Raw genomic sequence first — 16729 nt, 5'->3', positions numbered from 1 at the left:
CACTGGAGACAGAAAGACAGCCTGGCTTTTCAGTAAGCCAGACAAGCGGAGCAACTGGCCCTGGATCTATGGCCCTTATAGGATGGGTCAACAGAACTGCAAGTAACTGTCCTAGATCAACATGCTTATTGGAGCCTTAGGTAGAAACAAGATGGGAAGAAGATACCTTTGGGGTTTTAGACCCAGAAGCTGCCAGAGGCTGGCAAAGCTTATATTCTCTTTGAGAAGCTGTTGTTGGCCTGCTACTGGGCTTCACAGGAAACAGAACACCTTTGTTTCAATCATGATGTTCTTATGAGGCCCCAAATTCCTATTATGACTTGGGTCATGAGCTCCCTCAAAACTCACTGGATAGGGTACACTCAAGAAAGTAAATGGAAATGGTACATAAAAGACCAGGCTAAGCTGGAACCAAAACATGTATCATTTTTACATGAGGATGTGCAAAACTTGCCAGCTCAGCAAACAACTGAGCAAGTCCTGCAGATAGGGAAGGAAACCTTCCTTGCCCAATGGGGCAAATCCTTTAAAGTACTAAGTCCAGAGGATCAGAAACACGCTTGGTTACTGATGGTCCCACCAAATACATTGATGGTACTCGATGCTGGGAGGCTGTGGTTTATAATCCTGTTAAAAACATAAACATTTCTGATGAAGGGAGGGGTGTGAGCAGCCAGCTGGCTGAACTAGAAGCCATCCCCTGAGCTATTTAGGAGGAGGCCAGAGCGATTTGTTGCCTGTATACCGACTGTTAGTCAGCAGAAAATTGTCTTACTACCTAGTTGCCCAAATGACCATGAAATAAATGGTGAATTACAAATAAAGAGGTTTGGAGAAAACAATATTGGAAGATACCTGAATCCTGATGCACACTACCATTATTGCTGTTTTCCATACTGATGCTCATGCATCTCTGCTTTCTCTTGACAGACTAAACAGCAGGCAGATCGACAGGTGAAAATTTCCAGCATAAATGCAAACTTGAATGTGGGTGAATGTATTACAACACGTTCAAGCCTGGCAATGAGACACATTATAATGTATGGTGGTATAACTGATAATGATTACCGGGAAGAGTTATAGTTCACTTTACACAATACCACTCCACATTCTTTTGTTACAAGACCGCAGATGCAGGTTGCTCAATTGTCATTGGTACCTGGTACCTTGTTAACAATTAACCCCTGAGGAAATCTCTGCCTCAACAGAGGCTACGTACAGAACTGGGAAATTCAGATCCACTGGTATAGGTAGCTTAAATCCTGGAGCCAAAATATGGATACAGCCTCCATCAGAACCCGCCCCTAAGGCTGGTGACCTTGTAGCTATGGGAGCAGAAAATAAAGAGGTAGTACAATTTCCTAAAAATGAAAAACAATATCATGTTCCCCTTCATTTTTGTTGTTACAGAGAATAACCTGTCTGCTAGTATTCAGCACCTGGGTCATCTTGTCTGAGGCTGAGAATGAGTTCATCAACTGGGCAGCAACCACTGCAACAGAAGCCAACTGCAGTCAATGCTGGCTATGCATCGAATTGACAGAGGCCACAGGAAATGGACTACCTTGGAGAGTTGTCCTTGCCAATATTTCTGAATGGCTCTGTCACTACCAATGGGGCCAAAACAACAACACTTGCAATCCAACCTGGACTTCTTTGCTACTTTAATAACATCTTAATGCACTATAATTATAGTATAACCATTACTGTCCCCTGGGGGGCCCTCTGGGTATGCAGACACTATGGGTGGCTGTACCTGCCCCCATGTTGGATGGGGAGATTCACTTGGGGGTGCCATTAATTCCGTTCAGCATCTGGGATAATATTCCCCTCCCCAGTAATTTAGATGCTTACGAAGAGAGCTGGTTATGAACGTGCCAGACTCCCTGGTGGTGGAAACTTATCACAATATTCTCCCTTGCCCCTGGTACAATCCTGCTTCAGCAACAAATTAAAATATTAAGTCTACATGTAGAAAAAGCGCCTAAGATAGTAGCACTAGACTTCTGTTGTTATCAGAAGAATTTGCTCAGCTGTGTACTGTTGTGTTGCAAAATCGAATGGCATTAGGTATGCTTACAGCAGCCTAAGGAGGGCTTTGAACCTTGCTGCATACTGAATGTTGTGTGTATATCCCTGACAAGTCTCACAATATTACTCTCCTTGACCAAGACATGCAAGGACAAGTAAAACAGTGAGAATCTAACCGTCAGGACCCCATCATGGACTGGCTGTCAAACCGGCATTGGCGTTGGCCGTGGTGGGTGTGGTTTCTATTAATTGTGCTTTTAATTCTCCTCTGCTTTATCTGTAATCTATACCAGTTGTGCCTTCCCTGTATATCGGTAAAAATATTTTCCTGTGATTCAGTGTCAAATTGAGGCTGAATGAGGAGGAAAAGTTAAATATTAAATTTGAACTCAATGAACACGGACAGAAACAATGGTCACTAAGTCCTGGAACAGGTTGTGTGAACCCCTAGTGGAATTCATCCAGCACTGTTACTGAGAAATAGTTATTGAGAAACAACAGACAATCACAAAGACAAGTTGGCCTTTTCATTTTCCTTGAGTCCAGTCACGAAGGGCCCTTGTGAGTGGGCCTCATGTCGAACAAATCGTTACAAAAAAAGCCAAGGTCCCAGACTGTGCTGAAGCTTAATGAGACCTCTACTTGTCTGTGCAGGGGTGGGTGGCTGGCTCTGGAGCCCAGGCTGATGCTTTCCTATAGGCAAAGCCCAGGGAAGTGAGGAGAGTGACATCAAATAGTTGATGAGTCAAGAGATATGTCACAGACACTCCTGTATGCAGGGTCCAGACAGGAAACTTACATCGTTTTGGTGCTGAGCCCAGCAATATGTTACAATGTCTTCTGAGGGAAGAACCAAGGCAAAAAACTAATGTCCCTTTGGTGTTAAGCCCAGTGATATGTCACAATTTCCACTGCAGGAAGAACCTCGGCAGGAGAGAATAGTTACATCAGCTAGATGGGGCCCCCATTGATATGTCACAATCCCCACTTGAGCAGGAATCAGTCAGCAGAAGAAAGTCACATCACCTGAGTGATGGGTGCAGAGATAAGTCACAGTGTCCACTGTAGGCAGAGCCCAGGCAGGAGAGCTGCATAACCTGGGTGTTGGATCAGGCAATGTGGCTTATTTGGTAGGGCCCTGGCAGAAAAATTACAAAACATGGGTGCAGCACCAAGTATATGTTATAATGTCCCCTGCGAGCAGCACCAAGGCAGGAGAGGAGACTCGCATCACTTGGTTGCTAGGACAAGTAATCTGTTACAATCTTGTTAGTAGGCAGGGTGCACGCACTTTTTCTAGGTGGTGAATGCAGAGAGATGTCACAAGGTCCCCTGTGAACAGGGCTCAGGCAGTAGCCATCAATTCCCTAGGTATTATGCCCAGCAGTATGTCACAATATCTAAAATATGCAGCGCCCAGGCAAAAGAGGAGAGTCACATCATGTGGGTGCTTGTGTCCCATTGGTTTGTCACAATCTCTCTTTTTGACGGGACCCAGGCAGAAGAGGAGGGTCATAGGTGCTGGGTTCAATAATGTCACAATTTTATATATGGGCTGGGCTAGGCAGAAGAGTCAAGTCCCTCAGGAGCTGGGCCGAGATATATTTCACAGTTACACCTCCAGGAAAGTCCAGGGTTGAGACTGACAACCCTTCACATGTCCCATATCTAGGTGTGAGAGCAAACACATTCTGTATGTTGGGTCTAAATATACAAGTCACAGTCTCAATGGTGCGCTGGATCTGTGCATGGCAGCTTCAGTCTTTCCTAAGGACTGTGGCCCCTTAATGGAGTCACAGCCTCACGTGTTTACTGAATGTTAGTTTTAGAGTCGCTAACTCAAACCTGGATCGCATCCACTTATGAGAGTCAATTTTTCATCTTTCAACTGCCTCTCGGTGTGAGATTCGGAACCTCAACAGTGGGCTGTGTTCATGTGAAAAGATGACAGTTTTTACTCTCGGCTCAGAGTAGATATGAGTGTCACAATCTACCTTTGTTCTGGGCCCTGTCAGGACACTCTCTTCACCACATGAAGTCTTTATAGAGTCTGCATGAATATAACAATCCTCTCTGAAACCTTAAGCAGGCACGGACCCCTCCTTGTACCTTTAGCTTTAAGCCCTGGTATGACAGTCAACATCTTTCTAATTGGCAAGTTCCAAGTAAGAGTTCTTAACTGCCTATGAGCTGTGTTTAAAAATAAGTCACCATCCCACCTGTGGCTGGGTGTTCACATATGAAAGTCAGAATCCCCATTGTGGACTGTGTCTGCATGTGTAATTCAGGACCTCAAGAGTGGACTCTCTCCACGTGTGATAGAGACCATCCTGAATATTGGTGGGGTGTGCATCTGAGAAGCATAATCTCACCAGTGTGCTGAGCCCTGTGGTGACAATTTCTCTACCATAGTTTACACAATATGCATGACAGTGGTACTCCTCCATGTGACCTATCACTGGGTCTTGCACACAGGTGATGTGAGTCTCCTCTCCTGCCTTGGAATGCTCACAGGAGGCATTGGGACATACCACTTAACCCTATATTCAGGTTATGTGACTGTCTTTTCTGTGCTCTGTCCATGAGCTCTTGTGACATATTTCTGGGTCCAAAACACAGGTGACATAGCTCTCCTGTCTGAACTCTGCCTACAGAGGGCATGGTGGCATATCTCTGCACCAGTCACTAGATGATGTGACTCTATCTTCTGTCTAGTCTCTGCCTACAGGGTGAATTGTGACTTATCACCAGGCGCAGCATTTAGCTAATGTGACTCTTTGCTTTTTTTCAGGTTCTGCCCAAGGGGGAGATTGTGACATATCGATAGGTAAAACTCCAAAATGATTTTACTCTTTTATCTTGGCTCTGCCCTCAGAAGGCATTGGGATATATTGCTGAACAAGCACCAATGTAATGTGATTGTCCTACCTGAACCGTGCCCACAGAGAGCATAGTGACATATCTCTGAGCCCATGAACTATTTGATATGGCTCTATTCCCTTACCTGGGTTTTGCCCATAGAAAGATTGTGATGTATTTTTTGGTCCAGTGCTTAAATGATGTGATTCTCCTCTCCAGCCTGACACATGCCCATGGAAGTAAGAGTGACATCTCTGGGCCTAGCCCACAGGTGATGTGACTCTTATCCCTTGTTTCTTGTTTCTTGTTTCTGCCCAGGGGAGTCATTGTGATGTATCTCTGAGACTATTATTAGAATGATATGACTCTCCTGTTTTTACTGAGACCTGTCCACAGTGAGGATGATGACATATCACTTAGGCCAGCACATATGTGATGTGACTCTCTTCTCATGCATATGCCCTGCCTCCTGGGGTAATTGTGACATATAACTGGGCCCCTTCCCTAGGTTGTGCAACATATCCCTGTGATAATACTCTTTGTACCATTTAAGGGCTTTATATAATATAAGAGAGAGTGGTATTCCCCTCAGACCTTCATACAAAAGGAAAACTTAGGACCTACCTGTTTTCCAAAGCCTCACTATGAAAAACAATGTTTCTCTTAGTGGCAGGTTTGAGGTATGAGAGTCATTACACCTGTGAGCTGGCCAAGATATATTTTTCAATCTCTCCTCTGGGTAGGGAGGTAGCAGGAGAGTCACATCACCTGGATGCTTGGCCAGAGATTTGTCAATATCTTCCCTGATGGCAGGGACCAGGTAGGAGAGTCACATACCTAAGGCTGGGCCAGGGATATGTAACAATGTTTTCTGAGGTCAGAGGTTAGGAAGGGAGTCCCATCACTTGTGTGCTCACCAGGGATATGTTACAATCCCCTCCTGAAATCAGAGTATATGCAGCAGAGACAAATCACCTGAATATTGAGCTCAGTGATATGTCACTACACTCCCTGTGGGCAAGGCCATAGCAGGAGAGACACATCACGTGATTACCGATTACTGGGCCCAGTGATATGTCAGAATCTTTCCTGTGGGCAAGGTGCAGGCAGAAAGGAGAGTCACATCATCTGGCGTTGGAAGCAGAAATAGGCTACAAGGCTCACTGTGGACAGAGTTTGGGCAGGAGCCTCTAATCTCCTAGGTGTTAAGTTCAGTGATACGTTACAATGCTCCCTGTGGGCAGCATGAAGGCAAGAGAATAGAGCCACATCACCTACGTTCTAGGTCCAATGATATGTCCCAATTTTATTTGTGATCTGGGCTTAAACAGAAGAGTCTAATCACTCAGGTGCTGGACAAAAGTGTATATTTGTCACAATGCCACCTGGAGGAAGGTCCAGATATGGGATTAATCCTGCACATATTCTGGTTTTAGGCACGAGAGTGAACACCTTTTGTATGTTTGATCTAAGTACACAAGTCACTATCTCAATAGTGGACTAAACTTGTGCGTGGCAACCCTATTTTCTCTTGCAGACTTTGTCCCCTAATTGAAATCACAGCTTCCCAGGTGTGCTGACTCATGATCTCAGAGTCATCAACACATCTGTGACTCTCACATATGAGAGTCAATTTTTCAACTTTTGAAACTGCCTTCGGGTGTGGGATTCAGAGCCTCAAAAGCGAACTATGATCATGTGAAAGAACGACAATTTTTAATGTTGGCTGGGTGTGCATCCCAATGTCATTATATTACTGTGTGCTGAGCCCTATTAGGACTATCTGTGTTGCACCTGAGGGCTTTATATGTTATGCATGACAGTCTCAATTCTTTCAGAGATTTTCATGCTGACATGGACCCATGATCATACCTATGGCCCTAAGCCAATATATGAGTCAACACCTTTACAATTGGCGGGGTCCAGATAAGACAATCATCAACTTTCTATGCGCTGGGTTTTTAACGAAGTTCCCATTCCAACTCTGGACAGATGATTACATATGAGAGTCACAGTTCCAACTATAAACTGATTCATGTGTGCAATTCAGGACCTCACCAGTGGGTTCTGTTTATATGTGAGGGTGAAAATCATAATGGTCAGGAGGGTGCAGGGTGTGCATACGAGAAACAAATTTCACCTGTGTGCTGGGCCCTGTGATAAGAATCTCTACCACCTGAGAGCTTTCTGTAATATGTGAGAGAGTGGATGATCCTAGCGTGGAGACCCATGTTTTTTTTTTTCATTTCCCTAAGTGTAGCTAGGAGAAGCAGTATCTCTCCTATTGGCTAGTTTGACATATGAAAGTCATCATTGCACCTGTGTGTTGTGTTCCAAGATATATGTCATAATTACACCTGCGTATAGGAAGAGAGCAGGAGGGTAAAATCTGTTGGACGCTGGGCCAGTGATATGTCACTTCCCTGAGAGCAGAGACCAGGCAACAGTCACATTATCTGAATGCTCAGGCATCAGTATGTTGCAATCCACTTCTCAAATTAGGACCCAGGCAGCAGAGACACATCACCTGCATGCTGGATCTAGCAATATGTCACCATCCTCTCTGTGGTCAGGATGCAGGCAGAAGAGTCACATCTTCTTGGTGATGAATGCAGAAATATGTTACAAGTTTCACTGTGCATAAGATAGAGGAATAAACCTTTTATTCCCTAAGTTTTGGGCCCAGGGATATGTCACAATACCCAAAGTATGCAAACCCAGGAAAAAGAGAACAGTCACATCACCTTGGTGGTAGGGTCAGTGATATATCACAATGCCCTCTTTTGGAAGGGCCCAGATAAGAGTGGAGAGTCACATCGCCTAGGCAATGAATATAAAGGTATGTCATAATACCCCTGTTGGCAAGACTTATGCAGAAGAGTCACATCACCTATTTGTTCAACCCAGACATATGTTACCATATACCATGTATGCAGGGCCCGGGCAAGACAAAAGGATACATCACCTCAGTTTTGGCCCAGCAATATATCACAATACCTCCTAAGAGGAGGTAACAGACAGGAGAGTCACATCACCTAGGTCAGAGGAGCAGAGCTATATGGTAATGCCCTGTGTGTGTGGGCCCAAAAACAGAGGAGAGTTACATCACCTGAAGACTGTACCCAGCTATAAGTCACAATGATGCCTGTGGACAGCACCCAAGCATGAGAAGAGAGTACCATCATGTGGGTGCTGTGCCAGGCTGTATTTCAAAATCTCCATATTTCACAATATGGATAGGTTTCAGGGAGAAGAGGAGCATCACATTATCTAGTTGATGAGTCTAGAGATACGTCAAAATGACCCCTCTAGAGAGACCGGGATGCAGAATCATATGATCTGTGTGCTGGGTCTAGGAATAACCCACTCTCCCTTCTGTAAACATGGCCAAGGCAGAAGATGAGGGTCAAATCTGTTAGGTGATGGTGTGGAAAGATTTTACAAGGCTCCCTGTATGCAAGACCCAGGCAGGAGATTCCCTTCCCTCAGTTGCTGAGAACAGGAATATATCACAATGTGGGGCTCAAGCAGAAAACAAAAGAAACATCACCTATTTTCTGGGCTCAGAATTATGTCACAATCTCTCCTATGGGCAAAGCCTTTGTTAAAAAAGAAGAGTCTTGTCAAATAGTTGATGGGCCCAGAGATATGTCCCAATGCCTTATGTCACAAATTGCTGTAGGCAGGGTTCAGGCAGGAGACTCACTTGGGTGTTGGCCCCAATAATGTGTCACAGTGTTTTCTGCTTGTAGGGCAAAGTCAACAGAGTAATGTCACCGAGAAGTTGGACCCACCAATGTATTACAATCTCTTTCCAAACAATTCCTAAAAAACAAAAGAAGAGTAACATGAGCTAGGTGCTGGGCAAAGTGATATGTCACAATACTTTCTTTAAGCAGGGACTAGGCAGGAGAAGAAAATCACACCACACGGGTGATGGGCACAAAGATATTTCACAACATCCTCTTGGGCAAAACTCAGGAAGGAGAGGTAGATCATCTAGCTTTTGGATGCAGCAATATGTCAAAATGGCCATTGTGGACAGGGCACTGGCAGAAGAGTCACATAACCTGGATGTGGGTCCCAGCAATACATCACAACGCACCTGTGAGTAGCACTAATGCAAGACAGAAAACATACATTACCTAGGTGTAAGGCCAAGTGATATGTCCCAATGTCCCCTGTGGGCAGCACCAAGGCAGGAGATAAGAGTCACATCACCTAAGTGCTGGCTTCAGTGATATATCAGAATCCCATCTGTGAGCTGGACACAGGAAACATCTAAAACACTCTGGAGCTGGGCAGAGATGTATGTCACAATCCCACCTGCAGAAAGCAACAGGGATGACATGAACAACTTCACACATGTCCAGATTCCAAGTATGAGAATTTGTATGTGGGGCCTAAGTACGCCAGTCCCAATCTTAACAGTGAACTGGATTCATAAATAAGTCTTCTCTGGCTGAGAAGAATTTCTCCCCTTAGGAGAGTTACAGTCTCACAGATGTAATGAATTTTGGTTTGAGAGTCACCCACCTACCTGTGGACAAGATCCATATATGAGAGTCAATTTTCTTTCTTTCTTTCTTCTTTCTTTCTTTCTTTCTTTCTTTCTTTCTTTCTTTCTTTCTTTCTTTCTTTCTCTTTCTTTCTTCCTTCCTTTCTTTCTCTTTCTTTCTTCTTTCATTCTTTCTTTTCATTCATTCCTTTCTTTCTTTCTCTTTCTTTCTTCTTTCATTCTTTCTTTTCCTTTCTTTCTTTATCTTTCTTCTTTCATTCTCTTTCTTTTCATTCATTCATTTCTTTCTTTCTTTCTCTTTCTTTCTTCTTTCATTCTTCTTTTCCTTTCTTTCTTCTTTCTTTCTTTCTTTCTTTCTTTCTTTCTTTCTTTCTTCCTTTCTTTTTCTTTCTTTCTTATTTCTTTTGGTCCCTTGAGATGCAGTCTCACTCTATCTCCAGGCCAGAGTGCAGTGGGGCGATCTCGGTTCTCTGCAACCTCTGCCTCCTGGGTTCAAGCAACTCTCCTGCCTCAGCTTCCCAAGTAGCTGGGATTACAGGTACATGCCACCACGCTCAGCTAATTTTTGTATTTTTAGTAGAGATAGGGTGGCCAGGCGCAGTGTCCCATGCCTGTAATCCCAGCACTTTGGGAGGTCAAGGTGGGTGGATCACCTGAGGTCAGGAGTTTGAGATCAGCCTAACCAATATGGTGAAACCCCGTCTCCACTAAAAATACAAAAATTAGCTGGGCATGGTGGCATAAGCCTGTAGTCCGTGCTACTCAGGAAGCTGAGAAAAGAGAATTGTTTGAGCCCGGGAGGCGGATGTTGCAGTAAGCCTAGATGGTGCCACTGCACTCCAGTCTGGGTGACAGAGCAAGACTCTGTCTCAAAATAATCATAATCATAATCATAATCATAATCATAAATAGTAGAGAGACGGGGTGTCACCATGTTGGCCAGGATGGTCTTGACCTCCTGACCTCATGATCCACCCACCTTGGCCTCCCAAAGTGCTGTGATTACAGGCGTGAGCCACTGCGCCCAGCCAGTTGTGCCCATTTTTGAGGATGGTAACTTTTATTGTCACCAGAGTGTGCATGAGTGTTACAATTTCACCTGTTTGCTGGGCCCTGTTAGGACACTATGTACCTCCTGTGGGCCTTGTACAGTATGCATTAAACATAATCCACTCTGAGGTCTTCGTGCTGATATGAACTTATGATTGTACCTGTGGCCATAAGCCCAGGTATGAGAGTCAACATCTCTCCAGCTGGATGGATCCAGATAAGAGGATCTTTACTTGGCCATAAACTGGGTTCAGAAATAAGTCACTATCCCAACTGTGATCGGATGTTCACATATGATAGTTACAGTTCCAACTGTGGACTGATTCAGGTATGAGATTTAGGACCTCCACAATCACCTCTGTTCCTGTGTAAGAATGACAATTCAGATGATTGGTGGGTGTGCACACAGAGAACACAATCTCACCTGTGTTCTGGACCCTGTGATGACACTGTACCATCTGAGTGCTTTATATGATATGCAAGAGTGTTTATTTTCTCTGACCTTCACAGTAAGAGAAGACCCATAATTTTGCAAGTTTTGTTAAGCCTGGCTATGAGAGAAAGTTTCTCTCCTATTGGTTGGTTTAAGGTATGAATGTCATCATCACATCTACGTGCTAAGCCAAAATATATGTAACAACTTCACATTTGGGTAGTCACGAAGCACGAGAGTCTCATCACCTGGGTCTGTGTCAGGGATATGTCACAGTCTCCCCTGAGGACAGGGACAAGGCAAGAGAGTCACATCCCTAGGTGTTCTGCCAGGGATATATTCTTGCTCCCTCCTGAAAGCACGACACATGCAGCAGAGTCACCTCACCTGGGTTCTGGGCCCAGCGATATGTCACAATTTTCCCTGTGAACAAGGCACAGGCAGGAGAAACACATCACCTGTTTGCTGGGCCCAGAAGTATGCTACAATTTTTCTTGTGATTAGGGCTCAGGCAGAAATGAGAGGGATCACATTTTCTAGGTGATAAATGCAGAGCAATGTCACAAGGCCCCCAGTAGTCAGGGCCTTGGCAGAAGCTTCCTATTGTCTAGGCTATTGGCCCAGTGATACATCACAATAGCTAAATTATGCGGGGCCGAAGGCAAAGAGGAGGGTTGCATCGCCTAAGTGATGAACAAAAAGATATGTCATCATACCCAGGTGGAAATGGCCCATGCACGTGAGTCACATTACCTAGGTGATGGACCCAGTGATATGTCACAATACACAATATATGCAGGACACAGCCAAGAGGGGAGAGTCCAATCACTCAGGTACTGGGCCTGGTGATACATTGTAATCTCTCTTTGGTCAGAGCACTAGCCATAGAAGAAACTCACATCACCTCGATGCTGAGGTCAGCCATATGTCACAATGCCCCTGAAAAATGGGCCCAGGCAAAGAGTCACCTCATTTAGGTGAGAGGCTCATAGATATTTTGCAATGCCTCCTGTGGGTGGCGCTCAGTAAAAAGACAGTCACATTACCTACAGTCTGCCCTCAACGATTTGTAACAATTCCTGCTATGAACAGGCAGCAGTCAGGAGAAGGGAGTCCCATCACCTGGGTGATCAGTGCAGAGATATATCACAATGCCCCCTGTAGGCAAAGCCTAGACAAGAGTTACATCACCTGGGTGCTGGACCCAGCAATATGTCACAATGGCTCATATGGGCAAAGCACAGGACAGAGTCACATAACAAAGTGCCAGGACCAGTGAAAGATCAGGATACCCATTATGGGCAGTGCCAAGACAGGAGAATAGAAGCATATTACTTAGATGCTGGATTCAGGGATATATCCCAATCTCATTTGTGGGCTACACCCAGGCAAAAATAGCAAAACATTCAGGTGCTGGCTAGAGGTGTACGTCAGAATCACACCTGCAAGAAGGTCCATGGATGAGATTAACAATCCCACATAAGTGTCAGTTCTGGGTATGAGAGTGAACGCCTCCTGTATGTTGCATCTATATGCATAAGTCACAATCTCAATGGAGGAATGGATTTTTTCCATGAGAGCCTTAATCCCTTTTGAAAACTGACTTATCTTAGTGTAGTCACAGCCTCACAAGTGTTTTGGATCTCGGTCAGGGTGTAACAAACCCACTGGCAGACCATATCCACTTATAAGAGCCAACTTTCCAACTTTTGACTGCCTCTGGGTGTGAGTTTCAGAACCTCAATTATGGTCCATGTTCGTGTGGGAGAATGACGATTTTGACTGATGGCTGGGCTCAAGCAGGAGCCTTTCATCCTGCAGGTGTTGAGACAAAGGATATGACACAACACCTAAAATATGCTGGGTGCAGGCAAAAGAGGAGAGCCATATTAGCTGGTTGCTAGGTCCAGATATATGTCACCACCTCCCTTTTTGGCAGGGCTAAGGAAAAAGAGGAGAGTCAGAGCTAAAGAAATGTCATAAGGTCCCTGTGCGTAGGTGCTATGCATAAGAGTTGCATCACCTAGTCATTGAACCCAGCCATATATTATAATACACAATGTATACAAGGCCCAGGCAAGAAAGGAGAGTAATATCATGAAGGTACTGGGTCCAGCAATATGACACAATACCCCCTGAGGGGAGGCTCCAGGCAACAATGTAACATTACCTAAGTGAAGTGCCCAGAGAGATGTTTCAATGCCCCTGGTGGGTAGGATTTTGAAAAACGAGAAGTTATAGAACCTAGGGGCCAGTCCGAGCTATATGTCACATTCATCTCCAAGAAGGAGCCCAGACATGAGAGAAATGTCACATGATGTAGGTACTGGGCAAAGTAATATGTCACAATCCTTACTGTGAGCAGGCCCTAGAAGTAGAGAGTCACATAGTCTAGATCATGGGCCCAGAGGTATTTGACAATGACTCCTGTATGTAGGGACGAGGCAGAAGAATCACGTCACCCGTGTGCTGTGCCCAGTTATAAGTCACACTTCCTTCTGTGGGCATGACCCAGGCAGGGAGAAGTCACATCATCCCACTGCTAGACCCCGAGATATGTCACAATCTCTCTTATGGGCAACGCTCAGGTAAGAGAGGAGAGTCATATCAAATAGGTGATGGACCCAGAGGTATTTTACAATGCCTTCTGTGAACTCGATCCAGGCAGAAGATTCACATCAATATCAACTTGGTGCTAAGCCCAGCAACATGTCACAATCCCTTCTGTGTAAAGGGACCAGGCAGGAGAAGAGAATCACATTACCTGGCTGATGAGCACAGAAATATATCACAATGCCCCTGTAAGGCAGGGCCCAGACAGGGGAGTTACATCGCCTGAGTAGTGGACCCAGCAATATAACACAGTGTCCCATATGGGCAGTGTGCAAGCCGGAGAGTCACATAACCTGGGTGCGAGGCCAAGCTATATATAACAACGCTTCCTGTGGGCAGCACCAAGGCAGAAGAGGAGACGCACATCACCTGGGTGCAAGGTCTAGCGATATGTCAAAATGCTCACTGTGGGCAGTGCCAAGGAAGAAGAACAGAGTTACATCCTCAATATGCTGGATCCAGCAATATGTGAATATCGCATCTGTGGGCTGGGTCCATGCAAGACCGTCAAGGCACTCAGGTGCTAGGCACTGGCAAATTTCACAATGAAAGCTGCAGAATGGTCCAGGAATCAGATTAACAATCCCACAACTGTCTCAGTTGTAGGCATGACATTCAACATCTCCTGTATGTTGGGTCTAAGCCCACGAATAACCGTCTCAACACCAGACTGGATTTGTGTATGAGAACCTCAATTCCTCCGCAGACTGACCTGTGTTCCCGTGAGAGGTTGACAATAGTTACTGTTGGCTGGGTGTGCATATGAGTGTCACAATCTCACCTATGTGCTCGGCCCAGTTAGCACGCTCTATGTACTACTCAATGGCCCTATACAGTATGAATGAGAGTTGTAATCAACTTTGAGACCTTCCTAATGGTAGGGACCCAAGATCATACTTGTAGCATTAAGCCCAGGTATGAGAGTCAACATCATTACAATTAACTAGGTCAGGATAAGAGAGTCCTCCCTTGCCTATAAGCTGGGTTTAGAAATGAGCCACCATTTCAACTCTGGTTGAATGTTTATATATGAACACGGGCCTAGCACCAATGTGATGTGAGTCTTTGGCCTAGACACTTCAAGCAGGAGGCAATGTGACATATCTCTGGGCCTATCAACTATTTGATGGGACCTTCCTTTTTCACCTGAGATTTCCCCACAAGAGATGTGACATATGTCTAGACCCAGCACCTGGGTGATGTGACTCTCCTTTATTGACTGAGCCCTGTGCATTTTGGGTATTCTGACGTATCCCTGGACCTAACTTCTGGAAGATAAGAAGATCCAGCATGGGCCCTGCCTAAAAAGTCTCTTGTGACAAATTTCTACATGAATCATCTTGGAGATTTGACTCTTCTCTCTTACCTGAGCTTTGCCCATAAGAGAGATTGTTAAGTACCTCTGCAGCAAGCACCTAAATGCTGTGGCTCTTCTTTCTTGCCTGGGTCATGCTCACAGATGAAAGGGTGGCTTATCGCTGTGTCCAGCACACCAGTTATGTGATTATGCTGCTGGATCTCTGCTCACAGGAGCCATTGTGACATATCCCTGAGCCCAGAAACTATTTAATACGACTCTCCTCAATGACCTTAACTTTGTGCATGGGATAAATTGTGACATGTCTCTGGATCCAGCACCTAGGTGATGTGACTCTCCTTTTCTACATGGGCTATGCTTACAAGAAGGAGGCTGACTTATTGCTGTGTTGCCAACTGATGTGATACCTCTGTTCTTGTCTTCGTAGTTTTTAAGAATTTAAAAAAGAGACACAAAGAAAAAAAGTACAGCATAATTTATTGGAAAAGAAAATATTTGAAAGTTAAGTGCAGAATACAGTACACCCTGAGAGAGATATTCCAGGGTGGGTTGCTCATAAGAGTGAGACAGCGTGGATTGTCGCTGGAGAAACCCCTTTATGGCAGTTTTACATTATTGTTAATAAGGAGGAGGGAAGAGGAGTTGCTAGGAAGCATGTTCTGAGTGGTATTCTGGGTGCACATGCTCAGTAGCTGTACATGCTTGTTCATATGTTGCATGTCTCGTTAGCATCTTAGATTTCCACCCAAGAGTGTATTTCTGTTTGTTTGTTTGTTTGTTTGTTTGTTTGAGACAGAGTCTCACCGTGTTTTCCAAGCTGAGGTGCAGCGGTGTGATCTCTGCTCACTGCAACCTCTGCCTCCTGAGTTCAAGCCATGCTCGTGCCTCGGCCTCCTGAGTATCTGGGATTACAGGCATGCACCACCATACCCTGCTAATTTTTGTATTTTTAATTGAGACGGGGTTTCACTATGTTGGCCAGTCTAATCTCGAGCTTCTGGTTTGAAGTGATCCATCTTCCTCAGCCTCCCAAAGTGCTGAGAGTAGAGGTATAAGCCACCGTGCCTGGCTAGGCGGTGTATTTTTTTGCTATTAAAATAAGCAAAATTTAAGTTTGAGGACAGGTAAAATCAAAATGCACATGCTCTCTAGAACAGAAAGTCCTTAATGAGGATAGCTTTGCTTGAATAAGCCCAATTACAATGCGAATGCTAAGGCTTATTGTGTTGGCCGTACAGTCACCATGGTTTCTGTATCCCGAGATCATGGTCATTTTCTGGACTATCTATTCTGCCTCAATTTCCCCCTAAGAGATTTTAGGGCAATCATCTTATTGGAGGTTGAGGGGTTAAGCCACTTTTTCTGGAGCTGTTTCCTGCTGAGACGGGTGTTACTTCTGCCTAGCCTGGGCCTTAAAGTTTCTTCCTGTGTGATCTAACTGGGTGTAAACAACATCATTCACGGAGCCAGTGGGCAAGATGCTGGCAGCCAAAGGTTGAAAGCCTTGCCAACCATCATGCAAACATGGAGCTGCTGCAAGCAAGAGAGCAAGAAATCAGTTAACATTTTAAACAAAATTGGAATAAAAGTAAAAGCTGAAAGTATAATAATGTCTGGTACTATTAAAGAGAGCAAGGCAGGCAATGGACATTGCTTGCATGTTCCCATGGAAGTTCCTAGAGATTCAATTTTGTCTGCCTGGGTGATGATATTATTAATATTGTCTTGGACTAAACCAGACTGATTGATCTCAAAAAACAGCATTCTTCTTTTAGATATAAACATGTTCCTCTTTGCCTTGCTAGGAGAATATCCCAGGCTCTTTGGTTTTGTTGGACTACAGTGGCCATAGAGTTCAGATGTTGTTGAAGTCTATTGAGGCCCTCTGCTGCTCGTTGGGGATACA

The 16729-nt window shown here is 44.8% G+C and overlaps 1 pseudogene; it reads right to left on the bottom strand.

Annotated features, from left to right (window-relative positions):
• Positions 1-16729, bottom strand: part of LOC134729871 (C-terminal-binding protein 2-like) — a 36094-nt pseudogene that overhangs the window by 15411 nt on the left and 3954 nt on the right.

Source organism: Pan paniscus, chromosome Y, assembly GCF_029289425.2.
Source record: "Pan paniscus chromosome Y, NHGRI_mPanPan1-v2.0_pri, whole genome shotgun sequence".
NCBI classification, from domain to species: domain Eukaryota; kingdom Metazoa; phylum Chordata; class Mammalia; order Primates; family Hominidae; genus Pan; species Pan paniscus.
Note: the sequence above shows the minus strand (reverse complement) of the source record. Positions and strands in the feature narration are given on the sequence as shown.